The sequence below is a fragment of the Oenanthe melanoleuca genome, chromosome 4 (genome assembly GCF_029582105.1).
Source record: "Oenanthe melanoleuca isolate GR-GAL-2019-014 chromosome 4, OMel1.0, whole genome shotgun sequence".
NCBI classification, from domain to species: domain Eukaryota; kingdom Metazoa; phylum Chordata; class Aves; order Passeriformes; family Muscicapidae; genus Oenanthe; species Oenanthe melanoleuca.
Window position 1 is genome coordinate 27121309 of NC_079337.1, and position 27301 is coordinate 27148609.

At 39.0% G+C, this 27301-nt stretch overlaps 1 protein-coding gene across 4 annotated transcripts in view; it reads left to right on the forward strand.

Annotated features, from left to right (window-relative positions):
• LOC130252771 (FHF complex subunit HOOK-interacting protein 1A-like) overlaps positions 1-27301 on the forward strand; it is a 78571-nt gene that overhangs the window by 17314 nt on the left and 33956 nt on the right. The window lies entirely within an intron of this gene.

Sequence of the window (27301 nt, forward strand, 5' to 3'; positions counted from 1 at the left end):
GCCTGTAATAATGTCTGTAATTTGTCACAAATTATCACTTGTGTGGGAACAAAGATGGGAAGTAGGGCTATCCAGTGGGAGGAGAATGCAAGATCCAAGTTCTGGGTGTCTAAATTGTGTATCATATACTAATTCTAATTTTTAAAGGACCCTGTGTAATGTATATTTCAGAGCTATGAAAGTATGTTCAACTTTTTGGATTCACACGATTTTTTTAAAACTCTGGTTTGCTTCAAATAGAATTGGATTAATGAAAAACGAATTTGTCACCTACTGCAAGTGTAATGTTGGCTTTTTAAAGCAGTGTTTGTGGCCTTTGTTTCATATTAAGTTCAATGTTGTGAAATGCACATTGAGTATTTTTGTTGTAAGTCTTTTAAAACAAGGATTTGTACACTAAGTGTAACATTATTGAAAAAGAAATTTGGATGAACCTTTTTGCTATCCAGATTAGATTAATGGGAGTTTCTGGCAGTGCTTGAGATTTAAAGTGAAGAAATTGAGTGGGAGTAAAGTAATTTATTTCATTGCTATATGCATGCTCAAGTTTGCAAAATACAAGCTAAGCAGAATACTTGTTTTGTCCACTTTGTGGCTCTATTAACTAAAATCAACTGTATCTTAACCAACAAAAGGTAGAAGTGATTTTTAAAAGTTAAAGCATTCCTGAAGGACATTGCTTATTGAAACTAGCATGTAGTTTGCAATATGATTTATCCCAGTATTCTTTTTATGTACATTCAATTTAAAAGCTTCCCCTTTCTTCCAGTGAAGTGCTACAGTGTGTTTTACACACAGGCTGTTCTGTTGTAGGTTGTTTCATGTATTGCAAAGGTGTGCAGCTGACTATTAGTCTCATTGGAAGATTTTTGTTTTTGCAGCTTGCACAGAAACTGCTTTATGAAACACATGGGTTTTTTGCCTCTCTCCTAGTAGGAACATAATATTCAAGATTAAGGGAAAGTCTCTCACTGTAATCTAGGTGTGGCACAGAGTCAGTATGTGACAGTATTTGAATGTGTTTGCTTGAATCTTTTGTTGAGGAGAAATCTTTGGTGACTACCCTACCATAGAAGGAGACTAACCTGAAATGATATTAAACCTTTGACCAAAGGTATTCTTCAGATACAATTCCTGTAACTCATTGACTTGATTGGCACTACTCTGGGATTTACTTTACCAACATCAATATTTTGTTTCAGTGAAGAGATGTTTGTGTTAGTTTAATCACTATATCAATTAAAATCTGAGTGCTTTCTAAAGCAGTTTGTGATCCTTCAGATATAAAAACAGATAGGAGAAGTTAACTTGGTCTAAGTACCACTTAATATTGATTTTGTTCAATGATATTTTTTTGCTTTATAGCTGTTGTTCACACTTAATGGCTACCCACTTATACTGAAAATATATGTAACAACATAATTTAGAAAACCCTACCTCTCAACCGTATCTCAGGGTGTTGATATTTAATCAGTTTTGCTGATTGTTTTTAATGTCCTAATGAGCTTTGCTTGAGTTGAGAGTTTGTTCTCTCTGTGGTGAAATTACATTGCTGATCTGTAAAATGTTGTGGATTCTCAAGTGGCTTATGCAAAATATACTTTCTGCACACCAGCTGCAGAGTATTGCTGTTGTAGGAAGTGCTGGAGAGAGGGATCTTCATTTCAGGCTCATGATATAATTGTTCAGGTACACCTTTGAGCAACCAGTTGGAACTGAAAAGGTGAATTTTTAAGAGAGGCTTTGGTAATGAAATTTTTACATGTGAATTCAGTAACTTTAACATTTAAATTGCAGTACAGTCATTAGAGATCTAATTACTTATCTTCTAATTTAAAAAACAGACTCCAAAAACACTCTGACTATAATCTCATTCTATGGGTGATTCTAGTGAGAGGGCTACAATGTGATACTAGGCAAAAAGTGTGTGGACTAATAGTTCACTGCTCTGGAAGTATCTTCAGTGAATGCAAGAGAATATTAAAAAGCTGGAGCCTCATCAATTTATGAAGAATTATAAATTGTGATAACAGATGAGAGGGACTTGATAACCAAGGAAATCTTTCAGTTCCAAGTCATAATGAAGGTCATGACACAGGGAAAATCTTTCAAAAGCCAAAGTAGTTGCAGTATTTCCCTATGAAAATACCTTAGGAAATTCAGCATTAACTTTTGCTATTTATGAATGGCAAGACAGAAACTTCATTTTGCTGCGATTAAGGAAATAATGCTAGGCATCATTCCAGGAGCAAGTAAGGAAAGCATTATGCCATAGAGGTACAACTTACTTTCCTGCTCCTCCCCTTATTTTAAGGCTGCAACAGGCTGTTTTCCTTTTCGAAACTGTGTCAGCTGTACACCAAAGTGCATTTTAAGGTGAGAGCTAGTCTCTTTACTGATGCGTTTTGGAATTGGTTCCCTCTGTGTCAAGGACCTTTGAGGGTGGGGTAGAAGAGATAAAGAATTGCTTTTTGCATGATTATTTTTCTTTTTGGCCAGGTAGAGGGAGAGGCACAGTCCTACTTTTAGCTGCTGGGGTGGATGAGATGCAAAAAGATCTGCTGGCCTCTAAGGGTCATGTTGTCAGCTTGGAATTGTCTCAATGCAGAGTTGAAAGTTTAATTTTGGAAAAGTAAAATAGGAAATAAGTCTTTGAGAAACCCGAACACTTTAAATTCCAGAGGAAAGGATGTGAAAAGTTTACTCTAGAAAAAATTGAAAATTTTTAATGATTTTTTTGCAAAAAGAGGTTAATCTCTGGGAATGTTTTCCTTAATAGTCATATTCAGTATATCTAATGAATTCGTGTCCAGTTCTGCAAGTGTTTCTTATAATGTTTCCTTTCATCTCCTTTATCAGTTTGTGTCCCTTACTACGGGTGCAGTGGCTACTAGGGCAGAGAATATTGCTCTTTCATTAGTCAGTTCAGAATTAGATGAGACTTAGAGTCTTGTGGTTCTAGTGACATGTTGAACATATTTGCTGCTAGTAAGTTTTAATTATTCTAATATAAATGCAGAAGAACTAACACAACATTAATTACTGTCTCTAAGTCTTCAGAATCTGTCTTACTGACTCCAAATATGCAGTTACGATAATAAAAATCAGGGAATAATTCTAGGGGCTGCAAAGCTGATGGAGTCTTTGTCCAGGGTGGAAGCTGCACAGCCTCCCCAGCCTCTGTTCCCAGTTTGCAGTGATGTGGGCTTACTCCCTTCTGTTTTACTATTCCTGTATCTGTTACTGAACTGATTTGCTTGTGAACTGAGCATGAACTATAGCGTGAGTGTGCCAGGGATGTGGGACATGGGATGGGACTCTTGTGTGGACCATGAACTGTTCTGCTGCTTCACCAGAGCTTTTGGAGCAATGTTTTTAGTAAAAAAACCTATCAGGGATTCTCTATATATCTGTTTTTTCCTAGAAAAATACAACTGAAACTAAGATGAATTGCTAATCTGAGTATTAAAGTTCATAGCCTAGAAAGCATTGTTGCCTCTTAAAGTTTAGGACCATGTGTCCCGGTTTAGGACAAATTAGGGGAAAATCTCCAAAGGAGCTTCCAAAAACTAACCCCCAAAAACTCCTCCCCTCCCACCTATGGGTTCGGGAAGAACTTCCTCAGAGGTAAAGTGGAAAAAACCTGTTTATTTAGCAAACACAAGAAAAACACTTCCCAGCAACAGGAAAGTACAATCCCAGATGACAAAAAATGTTTTCACCAAAGTGAGAGACGGTCGCTGCTGGGAAGGGCGAGAAGCTTCTTGGGCAGGCTCCGGAGGCAGTCTCTGATGTTCAGGTCCCGTCCGGAGCCGGTACAGATCTTGGAGCTGAAGGAGAGAGGGGGGTGGGGGGGAAAGCAGCAGCCGGGGCAGCAAGCAGCAGGGCAGCGGCAAGCTGGGGCAGAAGCAGCTGGGCAGCAGCAGCAGGGTAGCAAGCAGCAGCAGCAATGGCAGCCCGGGCAGCCAAGCAGCCCAGCCCCCGGGGCACCACCCCCCCAGACCGGGGAGAAGGGCGCCGGCGGCAGCTCCATGCAGACAGAGAGGTGTGGGGGCGGGAGAGGAGCAGACGCAACACCAACCCGGGACACCATGTAACTGCATTCTGTTGTCCTTTCATTGGTGTAAATCTACCTTCATTTCATTGAAAGTCAGCCTAGCATGGAGTTGGAAAGAAAAAATCAGGCTGTTTAATGAGATGCAGTTGAAGAAATCCAGCGAGACGAGCTAAGATGAAAGAACATGAGAAAAGCAACTGCAGTCAAAGTGACTAATATGCTGCATTTTGAGAAATACAAACAAGTAGGAGGGTAGGAATAAAGCGCTTGCACAGAGTAAGCCAATTGCTTAGAGCTGGGTATCCAACAATAGTTAATTTGGGAGATGAAGTTACTGTCCCATTGCACTGCTTTCCTAAAAGAAATGAGGTAAAACTGATCTGGCATGTTTGAAAGGCAAGGCAGCAGCTGAATCAGTATCATGAATAACTTGTGGCTTTTCCTGAAACACTTCCTGAGTGTGGAGAGGGGAATAAAACAAAAAAAACCACATCAACCAAACAGTAAAAACCACCTCAAACTAAAAGCAAAACCAAACCAAAACCAACAAATCCAGAGCAGAATTATTTATTCTTTTTTATGAATGCTTTGGTTGTTTCTATTATTATGGAAATTTTTTAGTGTTTGCATGATTCTCTTACAAATATGTACTCCAGAAAAACATCTGAACTGGTATAGGGCAGTGTATCTTACATCTGTGTCTTCTAAAATGCAAAGTGGCGAAGTGGTGTAGATGCAGGTTTTTACAGTATGTGTTTTTTTTTTTTTTATTGCCTGGCATGTTACTAATAATAAGACAATGTGCTCTATCAGCATGTTTCATTTACCATGTCACTATTAGCTTCCACAGAAGTTCTTAAGTGTTCTGAAACAATATGGGCTTTGAATCTAGCTGAGACAAGCCTAGCGCTGGATATTTCTGGAGGACATAGATCCCATTCACCTTCTGACAAGTTAGAGAATTTGTGTTGGATGATTTTTTTGCATCTTACTTTTTAAACCTGTATAGTCTATCATATTAGTTGAGTCTCTTAATAAAATTTGCTGTAGTAGCATACAAAAGCAGTAAGTATCTCATGATGTAGAATAATTGTCTTTAAATTATGTATAGGGAACAATTGATCCTTGCAAGTGGGATTCCCACTTAGGTTCATCAGGTAAATGCATGTCTGTTGTAAATTTAGTTGCCACAAGTTGACTCTACATCCTTTCCAGACCCTGACACCTGCATAGTTATTAGTATGAAGGTTTTCACAGAAAAGGAATCTGTCCTCAGGGCTGTGCTGTGTTTGCCTATAGAATGTAGGTAATTATTTTCTTGCTCATACACTTATGCTTATACTCAAAGTACTCTTTAAGCTGCTTGTACTCCTAAGTGTCACTATCTATCACCATTCTGTTTCCATTCACTTACCACCATTTATCTTCATGATGCATAGCATATATAGATGGCAAAAAGATTGAAAGTATATCTTGGGTTTATAGGAAGAAGAAATTAATTTTAATTTTGATAAAAATACATTATTATGCTAGTATCTCTGTATATTTCAATTTTTATTTTGGTTTCTTGCTTATTAGCTTTGGTGAGAATCACTCATAGCTCATCCTATCTGTATCTGGTATTTAAGGACTTCAGCACTTTTCATTAAACTGCATACATGATTTTGACATGTGGATGATAGAAAATGAAAGTGAAATGAAATGGCTACAGAGTTTTTAGAAATGAATAATTCCCCAACCAAGTGATGCAGTTACTTCAAGTGAAAAATTAGCAATCTACTGTGTTTGGCATTTTAATAATGTGTAGTAAGCTAATCCCATGTCTGGGGGTTTTGTTTGTTTATTTGCTTTTTATTCTGAAGGGGATTTGATGAATTTCTTTTTTAATGTTTTGGCACATAAAGAATCAAGAACATTTAAGGTTTATTTAATGCATATGTAATTGTTCCAATTTTTTAGTAGAAAGATGTCTGCATCTTAAACTGCAGTTTTTATGTTCAAGTGGTAGATATGGAGGACTTGATGCCCATTTTAGGTATGGCACTTACAGGGTTTGAATGTGAATTTAGAAATACCGGTTCAGTAAATCTGCCTCTGTATTAAGTATGCAGCAGCTCAACTCCTGACAGCAGTGTGCATTGGATTGGGTGTGTATTGCTCTGTGTGTGCAGGGTGGTGGTAGGGGTTTTAACACTGCTGTACAGTACAGAAGATGCTGATTAGTGTGTTAATCACAGTAAATCATATAAATCTATCTTTTGGTTTCCATTTCTGTTTTTCTTCTTCCCATCGCTTTTTGCCTGGGAAAAGAAAAAAAGGAAGGTTCGTTTTGTTTTCTATGTTAATCCTATTTGCCAAGGCTGGATGGGAAGTTTCTGTCAGAGGACACAGCAATACTTCTTCATTGTGGAGGCTGGAGGGAAGGGGGAAAGGACATCGTTCATTGCACTAGGGAGTTTTTTGAGTTGTTGTGGTATGCAAAGTGGAAAAAGACTGTATTCCTTGTAAAGTCCTGAGCTTGAGGGAGTAATACGAAGCTTTTCTCTACATCTTCGATCTCCCTGCTGTCTATAAAAGCAGTTGCCAGGGTGAGAGAGGCTGCTGGCTGAGCTAATCCTGACCAAGGTTTCCATTCCCATCCTAGCTGAGAAGGAGGAGAGAATGTGGAAGTAGTTTTTTGGTTTCTAGTAAAAATAAAAACAGGTCTCAGTCCCCAGCTATAGTTAGAGTCTTTACTGTAGTTGTTTCCTGTGGATTTTGAGGAGTCATTTAAACACATGGGATGTTCTTGCCAGCTGTATTTACCCAAATACTGAAACAACTCAAAAGCAAATTCTTAGTATCCACTCTTAACTCTGATTTGTATGAAGTTATTCGGTTCTTTGAAAAACTTCTCTGCAGATCTAGGATTTTTGTGCTGTGCTGGTTTGGGCTTAGGTAGAGCTAGTTTTCAGTGATGAGTATGAGACTGTGTTTTGGATTTGTGCTGGACACACTGGTTTTTCTTATTGCTGACCAGGACTTCGAGCTAAGGCCTTTTCTGTTTTTCATACTGCCCTGTTAGTGAGGGGACATAATCTCAGAAAATGCAGAAACCTAGGCTTACTTGGTGAATGGTACCACATGAAGGACTTCTGTGGAACTGAGTGCTTTGTGTTGTTGCTACTTGAATTGTTCTGTAGAAAACCATTTGGATTCAGTTGTAGTAGTGCTGTGCCAAACCTAATGAAATTCAGCCATTATTTCTGTATTCTGTTGCTTTTTTGGGTTCATCTACTCGCTGTTGGCTTGAAAACAAAGCAAAGGGCTTGTGTTTGTGTTTTGTAGCAGGACTAACTTTCCTAGTGTTCTCAGTTATAAGCTTGAAAGATAAGATTGCCAAGAGAAAATTCAGCCTAAGTGGATTTAAAGGTTAGTGTTTGGATACCTGTATTAATTGCTTAGTATTTCTTTTCTAGAATTGTCAAGGCTTATCTCAGCCCCTTTATGCTCAATTGTCATAGAACCATTTCAAATATTAGTGCACATTTTAAATTATTCCAACAACTAAGCAGATACCCCTGCTCCATTACAAATGTGCTTTAAGGTGTTGAATACTTGAAGGTGACTTCCTATTTCCATCTTGCGCTTCATCAGCAAGGTGATTTGTAACATGTAAATGTAATTGATAGCTCTGCCTGGAATCTGGAGGCTTTGCATAATTCTGTTCCTTGCTGCTAATTATTACACTAGTCAGTTGCTTCTTATATGATCCTTTGCATTTTGGCAGTCCTAAGAGCAATATTCATCTTTCAGACATTTCTCTAAAACCAGTAGACATTCTGTTAAATTCACAATCTCAAGTGGGGAACTGAGTGAAGACTCCAAACAGGTTCACAACCTAAATACTTTTGGCAGATGACCTGACTTCTGCAAGCAGTAAACCTTTCGGTGTTCTTCATCATACCTGTGCTCTCCAGCACCAGTATTTTAGGTACTCCCTCTAGTCTGCCTATTGGGTTCCATGGGACTGCTTTCTAAAACTGATTTCAAAGCAAGGTCCCACTCTCTATTCTTTCTGGACATTCTGTGGAGGATCAAGTCAGTTCTGGAATGATTCTTAGTTAAAGTAACTTACTTAAGAAAAGCAGACTCTTGTTATTTAAGCAGTATTCTCTCTGGAGAAGAGCATGTTTCAAACACTTCATTATTTTGAAAATTCTGTCTCTGAAGATCAAATTCTACATGAGTCTTTGTTAGAGTAATCTGTTGGTTTGAGATTTGATTAGATTATTGCTAGTGCCATGAAACTGTCTTTAAGTAGGACTTTGTGGCATTTATGTGCAAATGGAAAATAAGAGATAGGTGTATGCCAGACTTACTTTCATAAAAATGTAGTAGAAGAAATTATTTAAAGCTTTCTCTTGTGTTATAGACTGAGAATGAAAACTGAATCAAATCAGTCCTAATTAGAGTTTATCCAGCAAGCGACAGTAAGGAAGACAGTGCTGGGCGGCTGGGAGGCACTGCTCCACAAACGGTGCGCAATTTCCCTCTTCCCCCAAGGTCTTTTTATACAGCTCTAATTCAGCTGACGTGTCCTTCCTTGGAGTACCCTGCATCCGCAAGGCCCGTTGCTGGGTGGGTCATAATTTTGTCTTCTGGTGGTCAAAGCAGGGGAGAGGCACCAGGTGCTTTCCTTGTTTATTCTTCCTAGCCTAGGGGGAAATCCTTAAAAACTGGTTAAACAGCACAGCTGCTAGTTTCAGCATAAGTTATGCATACCATGCTCCGTGATTTGAAACTGTGTGGTCAAAATCTATACCCGTCTCACCTCTGGCTGAAATTTATTATTCCTATCAAGGAGTTTTAATGAACAAAGTGCTTATACTGTATCACATCTTGCATTGACATATTGTAAATGGAGCCTATATAGAACTAAAAAAGTTAGAGAGAATAGGAATTGGTTAGAGCTGGGCTGGGTTAATTTTGTGCCTGGATCCTTGTGCTGTGCTTCTTAGAGGGTTTCTTTGCTATTTTGAATTCAAAGAGAAATGTGAAAAATCATTATTTGTGTCTGTCCTGATTTAGGGTAAATTTAGGGAGAAAACCTCTGAATGGGGTCCCTTTAGGAAACAGATTCAAGCAGTCCCTCCCCCAACTGGTTCGGGGAAATATTTCCTCAGAGAGAAGTGGAAAAAAAACTGTTTATTTAACAGGCAAAGCACTTCCCAGCACAAAAATGAATAATACTAAGCAACAAAACCTCCGAAGAGATGACAAATTGAGAAGATCCTCTCCGACGTTTGCAGCTCTGCTCACTCAGTCTGTTCTCAGTCCCTCTGGTGCTGGGAAGTGCTGCAGCCCAGCCAGGCCCCAATGGGCCATGGGTACAAGCTCCTGGTACTCCTCTGGGTTTTCAGTCCAGAGCAGGTTCGAATAATTCCAAGAAAAAGGAAAAACACAGTCCAGGGAGCTTCTCTGCCTCAGCTAACCAGAAGCTAACCAAGGCCAAAGGAGCGCTCTCTCCTGCTGTCCACTAAAGACAACACAGTCTGTGTGAAGATGCAGGGGAGCAAGTGCAGTCTCTGATAACAAACTCTGCACCTCTTCTCTCCCCCTTCACTCCTGGAACCAGTCTTAAAGCTGCAGAACTCAATATTCAACACCAACAGAACAGGTGATTGGGGATACAAATATCATAAAGTCACCTCAAGAAAGTGTCCAACAAAAGAAGGGGCTATAACTGTTTGTTTCTTAAATAGATTTTTAGATTTTCTAGTCCTTTTTTATGAACCATTTCCAAGGAAAATTAATATCTTCTGCAAAATCTTCTCTTTATTGCCAACTTATTCCTGATTGTGTGAACTATTCTTTGTTATGATCTGCTAGCACCTTTGAGGTAACAAATAGAAGTGGAAAAATAATTAATCACAGTTGATAGTCTATGTAAAAGCTCAGTCACTTCAAGCCATGAATGCTGAATATACGCTGGTAGTATTTGTAACATTTTATGAACTTTTTGAAACCTCAGTGTATTAAACTGCTGAGGTTAAGATCAATTTTAAAAAGAAGATTTATCAGGAATGTGCTGCCCTTTCCCTGTGTTTAGAATTGTCCCCACCATTCATTCCAAACATCTGTAATGCAGAAAAAGAAAGTATGGCAAGCAGCAAAGGATGTCTTTAATTATTTGTGGGGTGGATTATACTGGAGGTTTCTGTGTGCTGCTGTCTGACATCAGTGCTCAGCATCTATCTGTATTTGGCCCATTATCTGTCAAAGAGAGAAATGCTTAAAAACCATAGTAGCCAAGCAAAGACTTCTGGTTTCTTTGCATTTCACAGGAGAGATTTTGCTGGACTTGTATAAGTGTTCTTTACTTTTTCTGTTTCTGAGATGATAAAACTTTCGCTGTCAGTGCTTGCACATAAGGCAAAGCTTGTTACTGCACAAGAATACAAACTAGAGTTGTTAGTTCCCTTTCCATGGCATTGATGTTCACAAATGCTAATCTGGAACTCAAGTTAACCTAGGAGAATTAATTATTTACCACATATCTTTTCCTGAAAAACCTGCCTGCAGGAATACTGTGCTGTTGGCTGTTTCTTCTTTAAAAATGCAGTTGATTATAGATGCAGAGAAGTATTGAAACATTTAGATTCACAATGCCTACATTGAAATAATAATTGGAGGAGCTTCTCTGATTATGCTTTTAGTAAACAAACCATATTCATAAAATGGCTTGGGAAAAGCCACATCCAACACAATGTATTGGAGGAAAAAGACTGCAGGGGCACTTTGTACTTTGTGGGAAGAACCTGCATTTGAGAGAGAATTGCTCCTGTGGAATTCGGCTGGCAGGGTTTTTCCTTAGGGAAAGATGGTGCTATGTTTTCAAAGTCGCAAGTATCCATTTTCATGACACATTTCTGTGAGTGATACTTTGAGCCCTCAACAAACACTCTTTTCTAGGTTTGGCTTCAGGACCTTGTGTGCCATGGGGCCCATGTGAAGAGCATGGCAGAGCGGGAGGGAAGGGACAAGGGTATATGTTCCCTTGGCATAATTCATACTAAAGGGTTCTGGTGGAGGCTCAGCTATCTTGGTCAGCTTCTGGCATCTAGAATCTACCACTGCTCTTTTTTCTTTTTTCTTTTCCAGCTGCAGCACAGGCTTGGGGATGCTGGGCAGTACTCACAGCTTCCTGCAAGCAGGAATGCAGTGGGATGCTCCACAGAAAGCCATATACCAAATCTTTTCTTTCTGACCTCCACAGCATTTCTTTGCTCCTACTGCTGAAATATGGCATGCCTGTATTTTAAAGCTGGGCTGAAGAAAGTGGAATGGATCATGTTACAGGCTAAATGTTTAAATCAGGTGAAAAATTGAAAGGAGTAAAAGTGTGTTCAAAAAATCAGTTGCATTTAATGTGTCACACATGATTTGCTTAGCTAGTTTCTTTTACTGTCACAGTGCAAGTGCCTTTTCCCTACAGAAGAAGAAGTCTAATTGTTCTGCAGTGCCTTTTTTGCATGTGTAATGAATGTCTGCTTTTGAGTATGACCTTACAAATAAAAAGTGGATGTTTTATCTGTAGTGTTTTTATGCTTTTTGTTGTCATTCTTTATATTCTACTTCAAAAAGGTTTTGCTATCCTGTATATGATTGCCCTAGAGGAAGGAGAGCTGGCACCACTCTTGTGTTGGGATGGGAAGATCCCAGAGGAACTGCGTACCTCAAGCTTGTGCTGACTGCACATTGTTATTGGACTGGGACATGTAAGTCCTCACACTGGGTATTGTTGATCCATGGATAGCTGGCTGTGACTGGACGGGTTTAGGGTTTGCCCCAAGCTGCCACAACAAGCCCAGATAAGAAGTTCTGTAAGGAACAGCTTTTCCTGGTGCTTCTGGCAGATTTCAACCACAAGGTACTGGGATGCAAGCAGGCCTAGAATATAGGCTATTAGCTCTTTTTGTGATCTTTGCTTGCAAAGTGCCTTCTTAGCCAGCAGAGAAAAGAGATCTAGAAAGCTGCATAGATGTTCCGTAGACACTTTATTTCTTCTACAAAGGGGTTCAAGGCAGCAGTCCGAATATATGAGGTATTAAAGGGGCTTTTATAGGGTTAGGATGCCTTAGAAAATGAACCAATAATATCAAGGATTGAAAAGCTATCCAACTGCTTAAAGGTTTTAGTTAAAGAGTGACCAATCACCCAGGGGATCAAAAAAGGACTAATTAGCTCACAAAGAGATAAAGTGGGGGTCTGCAAGAGGGGGTGAAAATATTTCTAGTATTAGTCATTCTAAGGAAGCAATTTCTTATCTAAGGGTTGATTTTCCAGGGAGGCCCTATCAGGGTTTCTGCTCTTCCACAGCTGGCACTTAATTATCCTATCTCATCTTCTTTCCATTGCTGTCACAGGACCATTGTGGAGATTACAATGGAAAGAATATTATGGTCCTTGTCCTCTGTGTTATCCTTAAAAATAATTGTTGTTCATTCAAGCGCTTACAGAGATGTGGCACAAAAATACGTAGGCTAGTGTAAGGTAGAAAGTGTATTTCCAATATCCTTTCCAGAAAATTGAGGTTTTTTTATAGTTATATCAGTAGTTTTGACAGAAGATGGTGAAAAAGGTGAGATAAAAACCAAGAGGCATGGTTTCCAGGGTTTTGTTGCTAATTTCGTTAGTATCTCAGTGCTTTCTTTTTCTGTTAAGGATTAGAGAGTATATATATATATATCAAGTGTAATTTAATATGCTGTAGATACCAAAATATTTGTCACTTAATCCTTGCTGTTACTGCAGTAAGACAGACACTGTTGAAATCATAGTAATGAGCAATGTTTATGTTGATGTTGCATTGTTAGAAGAGCATGGCTTTGGGTTCCCAGAAGGATCAAGAAAAAGGCACAGAAAACTTGTGGTTTCTCGTAGCATGATCTCAACAGGTGTTTATATCCAGGTGCAGAACACTTAACTTCAGAGCTACAGTAATACTAAAGGTTGTGATTCTCACATCCTGCTTGGTTGTTATGGTTTAATGCCATTTAGCATTATAATTAGCTTTACTAGACATTAATAAGTGGGCTTAATATTCAAACCATGGTGTTGTAGTTAAGTGTGCCAATGAGCCTTATCAATGGAGCAAAATGTAAATTTTAACTCATTTATCTCATTAGCCTTTAATAAGGCTGTGCTTCGCAAATCATGGCTGCATCCTGTGCTGATTTTATCCTCTGATCTGCTAAGCAAAATAGCAATCTAATAATCGCCATACATTACATTAAATTCTCCCAGTGGTGTTCTGGAATACTTAATGTATTTTTTTTTTTTCATTTAAGGGGCCTTGATTGTGTCTTATCTCTTCTGCACAATGCCAAAATATAGAAATTAATGTAAGATGAGAATTCATTACTAGTAGGCCCTGGATCTAGAACTGTTTTGCCAAATAGGAGTTTCTGATGGGCTGTAAGTCTAAGTGTGTAGTCTGTAAGTCTAAGACTGTGGTGCATAGGGATTCTGAGAGTTTTTGGGACAGATACGCAGCCAGACAGTCAACTGAATAATGTTGACTTTCTGATTTAATAATATTCAGAGCTCTCCAAAAGTCTGTCACTCTTTGTCACGATTTTGGTTTAACTAGGCAGAAACACCAATTTTTTGTAGTGGTTTTGGTTTGTGAATTTGAAATTTCCTTGCTGTAAGATAGGATTAGGAGGAAGGCAAAACAGGCTCAACTTTAAATGGTACAGATAAGAACTTTATTACGAGAAACTATAAGAAAAAAGAATAAAACTCAGAATAAAACTTTTAGAACACTCCTCCTTTCACAATACGCTTCCTTTTCTTTCACACTGACAACATACAGAAAAACAATCTGTCGGTTTACCATCTTTTTAAAAAAAGTCTTTTACTAATTCACTTGGGAGAGGGATTTATGTCTTCAGTCTGTGGAGATGTCTACACAAGAAAACAGTGTTCTCGTGGTTTCGATGTCACAGTGATCAGCCGCCCGGGAGAATGGAAATCTGATTACCATGTAAAAATTCCTTCCTCAACTAACAGTTTGCTCACAACCGTTATTGAGGACTATATCAACTTAAGGGGCACACTTTAAGGATTATAAGAGTTTAAACAAAAAGATCTCTTCATCTTTGAAAACAAAGATTTTTCTTCTTCCCTGGGGAGTAGCAGGGGTCTTCATCTTCTCACTATTTAATCTTAGTGGATCACAGCCATTTTAATATTACTCTAACACCAATGCCTCTGTTTATATCTACAGTTATAATATTCGATCCACACCATAATATATCTTTGTGTTATAGGGAAACAAGAGTCTTTTCTCCATACCATAAAAAAGAGAGAAATTTCAGTCCACAACTTTCCTCCTCCCTACATCTGGGATTTGATTCTTCCTTTTGTCTGACCTCGGTGTTTTCATGCTGTTTCTTTGCATATCATCATTCTGATTCATTTCTGTCACTCTGGAAAGACAGCAAAGTGTTTGCGAGTCCCATTCTGGGCAGTAAAACAGTTAATACCTTGCCTGGGCAGCGGATGGTCCTGTGATTTCTTCCAGGTGGCTGGCTGGAGCTATTTACCATAAAGAGTCTTTCAGGCCATGCTGGGGCTGGGCTAGGATTTTAATGGCCCAGCCAGAAAGCGGCAGTGAGTTTTCTGGCACCGTGGCTGTTTTTTTGGCATGTGCTGCATTCAATTCAAGCTGTGGGCTGGTGGTCTTCCCTCTATCCTGCCTAGCAGGCAAGGGTCGGGAAAAGGCCTTGCCAGAACGGGGCCCAGATGTCTTCCCCCAGGCTGCATGGGCGGTGGGGTGGGCCAGGCTGCCCGGAGTTGCTCCGGGCTGGCAGCAGGGCAGGGTTCTGCCGAGCTGTGGGCTTCCTGACTGATCTGAGGGGGCTAGGATATTATCAACTCGCTTCCCTTTCCCCTTTCTTTTGGGGTCCTAGTTGAAAATGGGGTCTGGCGGGCTTCTCAAGACTCCATCAGAGCCTGACCAGCCCAGCTCATGAGTGATTTGCCTCAGGCCCATGGAAAAGGGAAGAGCATTGGAGGAGAAAGTAAGGTCTTGTGCCTTGAGCTCTTATATGCAAGCAGTTACTATTGCAGCTCATGATGATGATTGTTGTGTGCCCCGCATATTATTTAGAGCAAGTAAGAGGAAATTGAAGACATTTGAAGTAATTATTCTAGCAAGTCGAGTTTTGATGCTTTCCCCCCTTGCTCATATAGCATTGTCTAAGTCTAAAGAAACTTATTCAGTTATTCTAGAAGCTTTCAAGCTTTGAAAGTTTCTCAATAAGTGTTGTTAAGATTCACTGACTGGGAGTGAGTAGGGGTGATTCTGGTGTCTGAGGCAACAAAAGTCAGTGCTTCCTCTTGTAAGCCGATTTCCTTCAGGTTTGCTTTGATGTGGTCTTTTATTTTGGAAAATTTATACTAGCATTCTCATGTTGATTTTTTTTTTTTTTTTTTTTTTTAATGTTTGCGTCTCTTTCTAGAGCAACATTAAAGAAGTATTTCAGATTCATGTGGTCTGTTATGACAGACACGGAGCTAGGGTTGCAGGGGGAATCTCTTTTCTTATCATAGTGTGTTAAGCTGATATTTAAATCTCTTTGTAGTGTGCTGAGGGATGCTAGCAGTGCATTTTAATAGTAACAGCTACTGCCCTCACATGGGCACAGAGCCTGTTGATTACTTTTGGGGGTAGATGGACTATGCTGGTAGTCACCCTTCACAGTACTGTACTGTATTTTCTGTGTTGATCTTAGTAATGGTCAGGTGGTAGGTACATACATTGTCACAGAGAAAACTCAGTTTTTTCCTTAGTTAGAGAAAATCAGGGATTTGTCTCTGAGTCCTACTGAATTAAGAGGATGGAGAGCGGCTTTGCCACAACCCCATCTGTACACATGGAATCCAGTGGTTTTCATTTTAAAGTGTTGGCAACTTTGAGAACTGATTCTTCATAGGATCACAAAACGGCTTGGATTGGAAGGAACCAGAAAGATTATCCAGTTTCAGCCTTGCCACCATTGTCAGGGACACCTTTCACTAGACAAGGTTGCTCAGGGCCCCATCGAACTGGGCCTTGAATACTTCAGGAATTGGGCATCCAAAGCTTCTCTGGGCAACCTGTTCCACTGCCTCACTATTCTCTGAGTAAAGAATTTCTTCCTATCACTTTCTGTAAACCCCTCCTGTTGTAGTTGCAAAACATTTCCATTGTCCTATCACTGTCTGTCCATGTAAAAAATTGCTCTTCCTCCTTTTTGTAAGTCCCCTTAAAGTACTAGAAAGTCTCCCTGAAGCCTTTTCTGTGCTGAGCAACCCCAGCCCTCTCAGCCTGTCTTTGTAAGAGAGTTGCTCCAGCCTTCAGGTTATCTTTATGGCCCTCCTCTGGACCTGCTCTAAGAGGTCCATGTCTTTCTTGTGTTGAGGACTGTGGACCTGGATGCAGTATTCCAGGTGTGGTCTCACAAGGTCAGGGTTTTCTTCTATCCTTCATTAATTTATCATTAGTCCTGTATATTTGGTTTTGCGCTGACTTACCAGTAACACGTTTTCAGTTGGTTTTTTCAGCACAGACACTTAGTTGTATGCAAATGCTTCATAAAGTCACCGGAGGGCTTCCTGAGGTATTCTGTGACTCTCAGGACTGAGGATAATGTCTTTCAGAGTAAAAGTCTGCTTGAGAGCAGCAGGGATGTCTGAAATGCCTGACAGTTCTGAAACAGCAGGGAAGGGCTTTAATATTGCAGTGGCTGTGGCATGAATTACTGTGCAAGTATAATGTTATCTGTGGGGCAAGGTTAAGATGAAACAGAATGGAGATGACAGTGTATGTTGTGACAGTAGAAATGTTGTAAGTTTTGTTTTAGCAGAGGGGTATCTGGTGAATGATGTAACAGTTTTGCATATTTTAAGGTACTTTCAAAACTGATGCGTGAAAACAAAAACTTGATTTGACGTATGCTTTCTACAATTCAGAGTTTGGAAAAATAATCATAAATTTTTAAATTCAGTGTTAAGAACCATGTCCTCAGGAATAAAGTTGGAGGTCTTACTTCCAGCATGCTATGGTTACAGCTGACAGCTATTCAAGGTCTGTGTATACAGACAGACTTTCTTGCGCCTCTGAACTGCTTCTGTCTTCAGCTTGAGAGCTCTCTGAGGACTGGTGTATCAGATCTGGCTGTGGGATACTGTAGCTTCTGCAGCTCTGACAGTCTTACACAGAACCATAGAAGTGGAGGTGAGAAGTTACAGGGTTCCTCAAGGCATACACAGACACTCCCCACTTTCAGAACTGTGCAGGCAGGAATGAGCAACCTGGTGATGGGTGGAACCTGTGCTTACCCACACTGGTGGAAGCCTCCAGAGGTGTTACAAAATCAGATGGGAGAGGCTATGGTTTGGATTTTGGTTATCTATGCTGAGAAGCATTCCCTGCCAGGGCTGACATTCCAGCTCTGATTTACTAGGCTTTCAGTATTGGTCATTCTGAATGTTAAAATTTTTAAATAGTAACTAGATTTTATTTTTACTTGAATCTGATACTTGCTTCACCTTTTAGTAGATAAATTTGTGAAATTCTGTGTTTTTCAGAGCACTCCTTTTATAAGATGAATAGTTTTCATTTGCAATTTGTTAGGTTATTTGCCTTCTTTTACTCTCTAGGGTGTGACAGTTGGTAGTTTATCTGCATTCCTTCCTGGACTAGAAAGACACCTGTACTCCTGTTCATGTTTCTCAAAGGTTCAAAAGCAAGACTGAAAAAAAATTATACAGAATTGCTATCAAAGTGTCAGATTACCTCGATTATTTTTTTTTTAAATTCTTCCTCTGATTGTTTATCAGTTTCTTTTATTTGCATGTTGGCAATATGTCTGAGACAGGTGTTGTATAGATTGTATATGTTTCATTTTTGGGCAGTGCATTCACATGTTTCATGATCCAGGGAAAGGCATTCACAGGAATGGGAGATGCTATAATGATATTCAGTTTTCAGTTGCAGAGGACTAGGTGATGTGAGAGTGTAAATTTTTTTTGTAGTAGAGTAGCCTTATGTTAAGAGATCAGAGATGCAGAATTAATTTGCATTCTGCCTAATGAAAAGCTTAGCACTAATTACATGACACAAATAATCTTATTCCTAGGAAAGATGGAGAAGCTTCAAGGGAAAAACATCTGCCACTGTATAAAATGCAATGTAATTAAGTAAAAATAGAAAGATAAATGACATGTAGATTTTTCTTTGATCTAGCTTTTTATGCACTAAACATCATAAAAATGCCGAGACTCAGTTTTCTTGTTTACTACCATCTGTATTAAAAGCAAAAAATTTAACCTACATATAGAAAGCTATGGTTTGCCAAAGTCCACCCAATGTGCAAATCTGTACTAATACTTTAAAATAAGAATGTCACTACAGAGGGCGAGGTTGTTTTTCCATGGAACTGCTCATAGATTTTTTATTTTATTGAGGTTCTTGACTTCATTATAGGAATTAATATAATGTGAATCTTCAAGTTCAGCTTGTCTGCCTTGAGTTGGAATAGAAAGGGAGAGAGAGGGCAGTGTTTCTGTGCAGTTTCCTATGACATGAATACTAGGATTTTGTGCATTGTGAATGGGGAGCTGGAGAGGTAGGATAGGATTTTGTAAGGGAGTTCTTTTTGCCATTACCCCACTTTATTCTTCCACCCTGTTGCTCTTCAGCAAGTGAGATATAATGATTTGTGTGTCTCATCTTAAACACTAATGTATATTCTGTGGTCTTGCCCAAATTTGACTATTGCAAATCATAAAAATAATTTTGCAAGGGGCTTTCTCTTTGTCCAACTAGAACATAATTTAGGACAAAGGAAGTTCACTAGCTTATGGAACTTTCTCCAGGCTCAACTGGAAATGTCTGATGCAAACAATACTGGTTCTGTTGTTTCTATTTTTCTTTTAATTCTTTGGAAGAAGGAAAGGAAACCGACAAAAATACATTTATGTTTAGAAGTATCAATCCAAAGTATAACATTTTGCCATGAGGCCTACCTAATATGAGGTGATAGATGTACGTAGGGCGAGATAAAAAAATAACCTTTCAGGCTGTAGTAGCTTATTAAGTTGACTAAGTCTGAGGAGTAATTTGTGATGGGCTTCTGCCATCCTATAGTGCACTGAAGCAGTTGTCCTGAAGCTCTGTAACAAGATGCTTTTGCTCATTCTCTTTTTCATTAGTTCATTATGCCACAAACATACTGTCATTTCAGAGTGTAGGAAATAATGTTGACTTGGTGGGTAAGTAACTTGGGGTGGTAAATATCTCTAAAATTAGTTGTTTCAGTAACTGTGTACAGAAGATAAATTACAGATTCCAGTTATCTAGTCAGTTGTTGTAGTCTGTGTACTATAATGAACATATTGAGAGGTATAGGAATGTTTTACTGTGATATAGGGACTTAAATTTAGATAGGGTTATAAACTGATGTTCTTCGGGGAAAAAGAGAACTTTGTATTGTGAATGAAGTTTTGGTAGGAGAAATAAATATGTTTATAGATTATGTTAACAAGCATGCAATAACTATTCTGTACATAACATACATAATTTTATGGAATATTCTGTCCTTTTCTGGTGCTTTTAGTTTGAAAGAGAAACATAAAGAGAAGTATCATATGCACGTGAACAAGAGAACAATTCCATATGCAGAGTGGAAATTCTTTTCTCAATGCAAACTTGGCAGCAATCCTCTTGGGAAGCTTGTTGTTTGGTTTCTTTGTTTATTGGTCAGATAATCAGGGCAGTCTTAATGGTGTATTACTGATGATTCTTGTGTTTGAACTATATTTCGAACACACAGAATCAACTCAGAGTGTGGAAATTAAAAAAAAAAAAAAAGTTTGTGGCTTCTCTGTCATGAAAAACAGAATGTTTAGAATATATGTGTATTTCCATTTTGTTGTGATTAGTGCTGAAAGCATACATGTCTTCTTTAATGTCACTTTGTATACTTGAGAATATTATTCTTGGACCTCTTATGCTTATTATAATGAGTAATTTGACATGTACACAAATTACTTGAAAATTGTCTTACATATTATTGCTGTAGGAAGCATGTGGTTTCTCTAAATTAAAAGCATGTTGGGGCCAGGTTTGTGTGTCACAAAGGCGTCAGAATTATCTTGGAAAGCAAAATCTATGTGCAGAGTGTACATGTCACTTTGATTTCTTTCTTCCACTACCATAATCAGAACATAAAGTAGATTTTGTCAAATGTTTGCTTTCTGATGTGTTGCTCCTTCCCACTCCTGGATAGTGATGAATTTTGAAATGAACTCTGAACAGATTCGCAGTAAAGATGAGAATTTTGGCAACAACTTTTTAGCAGTAATTCACCTTAATTACAGAAAAAAATACTAGTCTAGACATAGCATGGGATATTTGTAATTCGCTGTATATGAAGTAATGGAAAGTCAATTCTTTCACTCAGCGATGGGTGCTGCGCCCTCTGGTGTTGTTGTGTTGTTTCTCTTTGAAACTTGATGTGGAAACATTTGCAGTACAGTTTTAAGCTGAGATTTGTTTTGCTTTTAATGTTTGTTTCACAAAGTACAACACCAAATGCTTAGGTCTGTGAGCCTTGGACATTTTATGACTTGGTTTTCTGTCAAAGTAGTCTTTTCTGGGGTCGTCAGTTTTGTTGGTGATGTGGAAATGAACCAGCAAAGCTAAAGCCTTTGACCTGATTTCAGTTCAATGACATCTGCATTATTTAGTGTGTAGGTAGAAAAGAGCTTTTCTGGACTGCTATTTTAAGGCCTTTTTTAAAGTTCAGTTTTAATATCCTTTTCTCTAGTAGCAGACTAGACACCTCAGTCAGACTGTGCCAGAATGCTATTGAGAATAGAGAGGTATCTATCTTGCATTTAAAGAGCCCTAGCTACTATCCTGTTATTACAGTTTTAACCAATGTAATCTGTGTTTCAACCACTATTTGTTACTGAATCGTCGCCTTTCTGTAGTAGGCTAAATGTGAGGATATAAAATACAACAGAGAAACAGGTTTATTATATTCCTTATCTCTCATAAAAAGGATGAAGTCATACCAATAGAATAACAACCATAATTTTTTTTGTTTCTCTAGCTTCAGAATTCTGACCTAGGGATATGAATATGTATTTCAGTCCTTCTGGAACTTTGGAAGCAGAGCTTCAGTAATCATATGTTCTCAAGTTCCAGTGAAATTGCCTATGTGCAAATGAGTGTTGTAGATGAACATACCCTGTGGTGAAGCAGCTAAGTCGGGCCTTTCCTGAGCGGGTCAAGGTCTCTGTCAAGAATTCTATGTTGCTTAATTCCTGTTTCCTTGAGCAGTCAGTGCCATTTCTCTGCTTTGGTAATGTGACCTTTGTTGAACCACCTTTGCTGGTTAGCTCTTTACCTGGGTACACTGTGTGTAATTTTAACCTAACTCATCAATGCATACGTAACTGGCATTCTGTTCTTTCATTGTGGCTTAACGATGCAGTGGGAGTCTCTGAGGGCCTGGCATGTGGCTTAGCTTGTGTCCCAGTGCATAGGCTGCCAGCAGAAGCTGATCCCGTTGCTTGTTTTTGAAGCAAGTCTGTTTGTGCCGGTGTAGCACTCCTGTGCTGGGGCTGTCAGCTGGGCCTTGGGGTGTCACTGCTGCTTGCTTGCTGTGGGGGAATTTCCTTTTCATGTGTCTGGAGAACTATGGAGTTATTTAATGCTGGAACCTGGACCTCCTAATGTATACTACTGTAGGGTTATCTAGATCACGTGAAGAAGAGCTTGGTGGTAGCCCAGTTGAGCTAATGTGAATCTACAATAAATATGTTAGTGGTGTAGCTCCCCAGACATTTGATAAAAGATGAATTGTGTTTTTTTAACTGAAGCAGGCTGACTGTAGATGGGACAGGAAGATTTTTTTATCTCATTATAAAACATATTGTGTGTAGCTTCTCTCATGAGAGAGATCATGAGGCAGACTCTGTGGGAACAAGGCGCAAGACATTCTTACTTTCATGTTAGCAGGTTGGATTAAATTGTGCTTGATAAGAACAGATTGATACTTTGATTAACTACATTGCTTTAAATTTGTGCTTTAAATTTCTCTGTTAGGCTTTTAAGCAGATAAGCTTTATCAGTGTAAAATATACCTTGTTCCACCTACACATGGAAGGCTTAGCATTTTTGCAAATACTGGGTAGAAAAGCTGAATTGAAGAAAGCTGCCTTAATGTGAAATGCTTGCTTGAGGCAGACAAAGGACAAGGAGAAATTGGGACTGTAGCACTGAAATATGAAAGGACAAATGAAGAAGGAAGATAATTGTTCCCATAGTTTAAATGATTCCTCTAGTAATCTGCTTCAGCTTTCTTGCTAGTAAAGCTTCTGAAGGTGAGTAGAACTTAATGAAAATGAGGATTCCTTGATGCAGTGACTTTTAACCACTGACAGTTTTGCAGTTGCCTGTGACAGACCTACTGCTCTCCAGTGACCAATGTGCAATTCTTCTGCACTCTTGTGGTGATTGTATAGGATCATTAAGGTTGGGGATGTGACTGTTCTTCATAGGCTTTGCTTTTGCAGCAAAAGGACCCTTTAAAGTTGAAATTGAGTTGAGACATGCTAAAATTTGCCTCTCGTTTTTCTCCTACCTTCCCTCATCAACTATCTGAGACTGCAGAGATATGAGCAAGACCATATAATTTCCTTCTGCTTTTTGAAGTGGTCTAATTTCAAGCTGCTTTATGCTATACTGATCCATGAAAAAGTTTTCATATGGGCTGCTTCTTTCACTGTCATTGAGGCTTCTCTGTTGCCTCTTGTGTACCTGGACTGACAGGGTGGAAAGCTTTGGGCTGTAGAGAGCAAAAGTGTGCAGTATCTGATAACAGAGGTTCGCTTGTGTTTGTGAATCGTTGAGCATGGCATCTTAAAGTCTCAACAGAAGACAGCCTTGATAAATTGCACAGCCTTGCAGCATATTTTATGCCTTCTTTACTGTGTTACTGTGCTAGGTTGCGTATTTTTTGTTATGCATTGCCTGGGAAACCCCAATCCTGCAAACTTTTCTGCTGGTTTGGTTTTTTTTCTAATGTAAAGTAAAATTTTTTGACAAGAGACACTCCACTGTGAGAAGACTTCACAAGGGATTCTCTTCTAGACTGTACTTCCTAGTGTACTTTGCAGTACTTTGATTGAGGTGTTCAGCCCGTAATCAGCTGTGTGAAAAGACCTGATGGCTTCCAGGCTTCTGAAGGAAAACTGAATGCAGATATCCTCCCATGAGTCCAATAATTGAGTCTTGTGGACTGCTGCTTTTCTTCAACTGGAACTAGGCCAAATTGTTCTAAAGTTTTCTGAAATAGCTCTAAGATCATATGTAAGTGGGCTTGACCATGTGATAAAGTTAAACAACTGATAAGATATGAAAGCTTTACCTGCTAATAAGGTTCTGTTACTGTATGGCAGAGTCAAAGTATTAAACTGAGCAGTGGCTTTTGGAAGTAGAATTTTGAATGGACTGTGTGAGAGGTATATTCACACTTGTCAGGGTTGTCAAATGGTGAAGTAATAACTTGATCAGGATTTAGCAGAGACAAAAGGCTAAATTATTGTAAAATTGTAATAATGAACTTATTAAAATAAATGGTTACTTTTGTAGCCAGTGACCCCTGACTTCACTTCTACTTTTTCCTCCATTAATTGGTGTTTTATTAAATCAGTTCACTTCCTTTGGGCTCATTATGGTCAGATTATTTGTCTTCTTTAATTGGAGTGAGATTTAATTCATAGGGAATGATGTAATGTTACATTTAGCGTTGCACATTTGGTCTTGCAATATAATCAAGAAAAGCTAGTCCAGTAACAAAATCTGTTTACAATGAATGTAAATTTGATCTGAATGTAAATCTGTTTACAATGAATGTCTGTCTGCTACTGCTAGAACTATAGCATGCTGTTAGATTGAAATGTGTCTTGCAAGATAGTCTCTCTTCAATTACCTTTTTAAAATAGGGATGCTGTTTTTACGATTTATTCTGTGACCACTTAAGTTGTCAAGGCTTTTTGAAACACTATTACAAAGTTTGAAGTCTTTGAAGCCTACACAATCTATTAGTGTTTTGTATTACTAAGGAAATCCCATCATCCCAAGACACTTTTGAAACTGGAAATATTTGTTTCCTTAGGGGAATTGAACTCAGAAATACTATTGCACATGGCAGGCTGCAATACTGTCTTGTTACTTTTAGATTAAAGATTATTAAAAAGCCATAGTTGGGTGGCTGTGAGCATAATGTCTGTGTTTTTCAACTACTCTCAGATTTCTGATCCAGTACCTGGGCTAGAGGCAAGTGAACTAAGCCCTTGTCAACAATGTTTGCTGCAGATAAGCTGTTTTCCACTAGTTATTTAAATTTGCTGGTTTTGTTCTTCATTTGATGCTCTGTGTAGTCTGTTTATGATGACTTTTGCGAAGTGGGAGTAAACATTCAGAGTGAAACACTATAGATGTTATTGCTTGTCACCACAGGACAAATTACGTTTTTGGTGATTATTTCTTATTCAAGAGGTAAGTGGCTTTAATGCCAGGATTGTATGTATATGTAGTACATTGCTAGGTGCAGGTTTTACTTATAGAACATAAATGCTGGAGATGAATTTTCTATTTTACAGTTTGTTGGTCACATATTACCAAAGGTCTTTACCAAGCAATGGGGTGGTGTTTGTGTCTGTAATACAATAAACAGATCCAGCAGGATGCACAAAACATCAGCTTGAGTGGACCTTCCTAAAAGGTTTCTGTGGTTGGTAGCATAGACATTTCTGGAGTTGGCAACACTGAAAACCCTTGCTGTTCTGATCTAGGCTCGTTTGACAAAGATGCAATTTGAACCAAAATGCTGGCAGTTTTTGGTGACTTGTGTATCTGAGAATTTGCTGTTTTGTCATTTGAGTGTGCCCAAACTGGGACTTGGAAAAAGCAAGAAGCTCTTAAGTATCTTGGATAAATAGGACCTTAGGAGATGTTATGCTGGAGATGAGGCGACACCTGCTGGTCTTGAAGGCTTCTTTCACCGGGACTGTATCTTTTCTTCATACGTGATGGCTGGAGTTGAATATCCCTGTGTAGGAAAAATGTCCATTCTCCAAGTACAGGCTGTAGCAGTCATCTGCCTAGGCAGTAAGCTGTTAGTGGGGCAGGACTTGAATGTTCAGTGCCATAGTGATGGCTATAAACTCATACACCAACATCGGTAACTAAATAGCACTGTTGTGGAAAGTGTGCTTTCCTACAGGACACACAGTGATGAACACAGTGGTTCTATCACTGGAGCTGTTGGCATCTTGGTGGATTTTGAATGGGTGTCAAGATATGTACCATTTCTGTTCACTTGGGGTCTTTTCATAGCTGCAGAGAAGCAGGCAATATTTTGGGAGTCAGAGGCACCAATATGGAACTATGCCAAAGCAGTCTGTTTAGAGAGTTAAAAGATAGGGTGGGGTCTGTCTGATGGTGAGGGAAAGAATCCTGTCTTGATGTTTGTGGAGCATCATCTCAGGTTGGGATAGGAAAGATACATGAAGAAAAAAGATGAAGAGGACAGAAAATAGCAAAGGCTAGGGAGGACAGAGAATTCGAACAGATAAGAGTAGTAGAGAAGGTCATGGGGTTAGATAGATATGGGTTGCCTGTGTGTGGTAGTGTCCTAGAGCTTTGCTTGCATCTGGAGAGTCTTACATCGCTGATTTTAGTCTCCCTTATTGTTGTTTATAATCTTAAGTACTAGACTGATCTGAAGTTTCTGATTCTGTGCTGCTAATGGAATTTGTCATATGATAGGTAGATGTGAACTACCAGTTTCTTTCAGCTAGATTGTTGGACAACATGCAAAGGCTACATTGAAACAACCTCTAAGTTGTTAAGCGCAGGAACTAATAAATTCCAGAATGGAGCTTGCCTCTGCTTTGTTAATCCTCTTACTGCCCCTGCTGATACCATCTTTAAGTACATGATAATATTAGTTTTTCCAAAGCTGCTTGCTTCATGCACAGGAGAGATCTGCTAAAAGGGTGAATTAGGGTTGTAAAGTGAAGGACACTTTCGCCTGGAGAAGTCTGCTGGACTTCTGCCGACATGGAAAGATTTTGCCAGCACTCTTCTGCAAAGAGAAAAGGAACAGGCAGGAAGTGGGCAGGGGATTGAAGTATATGTCAGCTAAATATTCCTTGGATTATTAGCTATGGTATTAGGCAGAGTACTTAGAGCAGGCTTTTTCTAAATGGTGTGTAAGCATGCGTCATGGTTTTTTTCCAGTGTTTCTTGGTAGAAGTGTCAAGTGCTCAGATTTGCAAACACATTGCCAGAAGTTGTGCATTTAAGGTATAGTGGTATCTACTTAAGTAATGATAAAAGCACCCACATCCTGGGTGTCTCAAGTTGGGTTCTCAAATCCAGTTTCTACTCTGATTATTTTTGTTTTGTTTTGTTTTTTCCTCTGCAGAAACATCAGTAATGTAGAAGTAATACATACAGTTCATTTTCACAGGGCTGTTTAAGAAGTAGGAGTGTGGTGGCAGGTGCCTTCAAATAAATGAACACATGAGTTAGTTCTTACTGGTTGTGCACAATCCTCTCCACTGCATCTGGTTCCAGGTGGTTTATAATCTGGAGGGTAGTTTGTATGGAGTGCCAGCTTTATTCTCAAAGTGTGTCACCCAAACAGATAAAATGTGCAGGATTTATGCAGGTTATGCTGGCTTCTCTACATGTGGAATATATTTATCTGCAAAAAAGATGGGCTAGACTGTGTTACTTGTATTGTGTGAGAGTGCTTAGTAAATGCATAGGAAATGCATTGTAAATGCTGAAAGAAGCAAGGTTAGGATGGGAAGCTGATCACGTAATTGAATATTGAACATATGAATATATATGTGTATGTGTATGTACACAGGGTAGTGCATAACCTCCTTGTTAGCCTCAGAAATCTTAACAGTTGTACCTGGTATATTTTTGGACTCTTAAAATGGCAAAAGTCGCTGCTACTTTTGAGACGGGTAGGATGTTTTCCTGTGCTAGCAGTTTCAAGAATATAAACAGAGCACATCTGCATGGAGCAGAGATGTCCACTACAGAGAAAAGATCTTCATCTTTTAAGATAAGCTCAAAGAAATCCCTTCTATACTGGGAAAGAATTGCTGTATGGGATC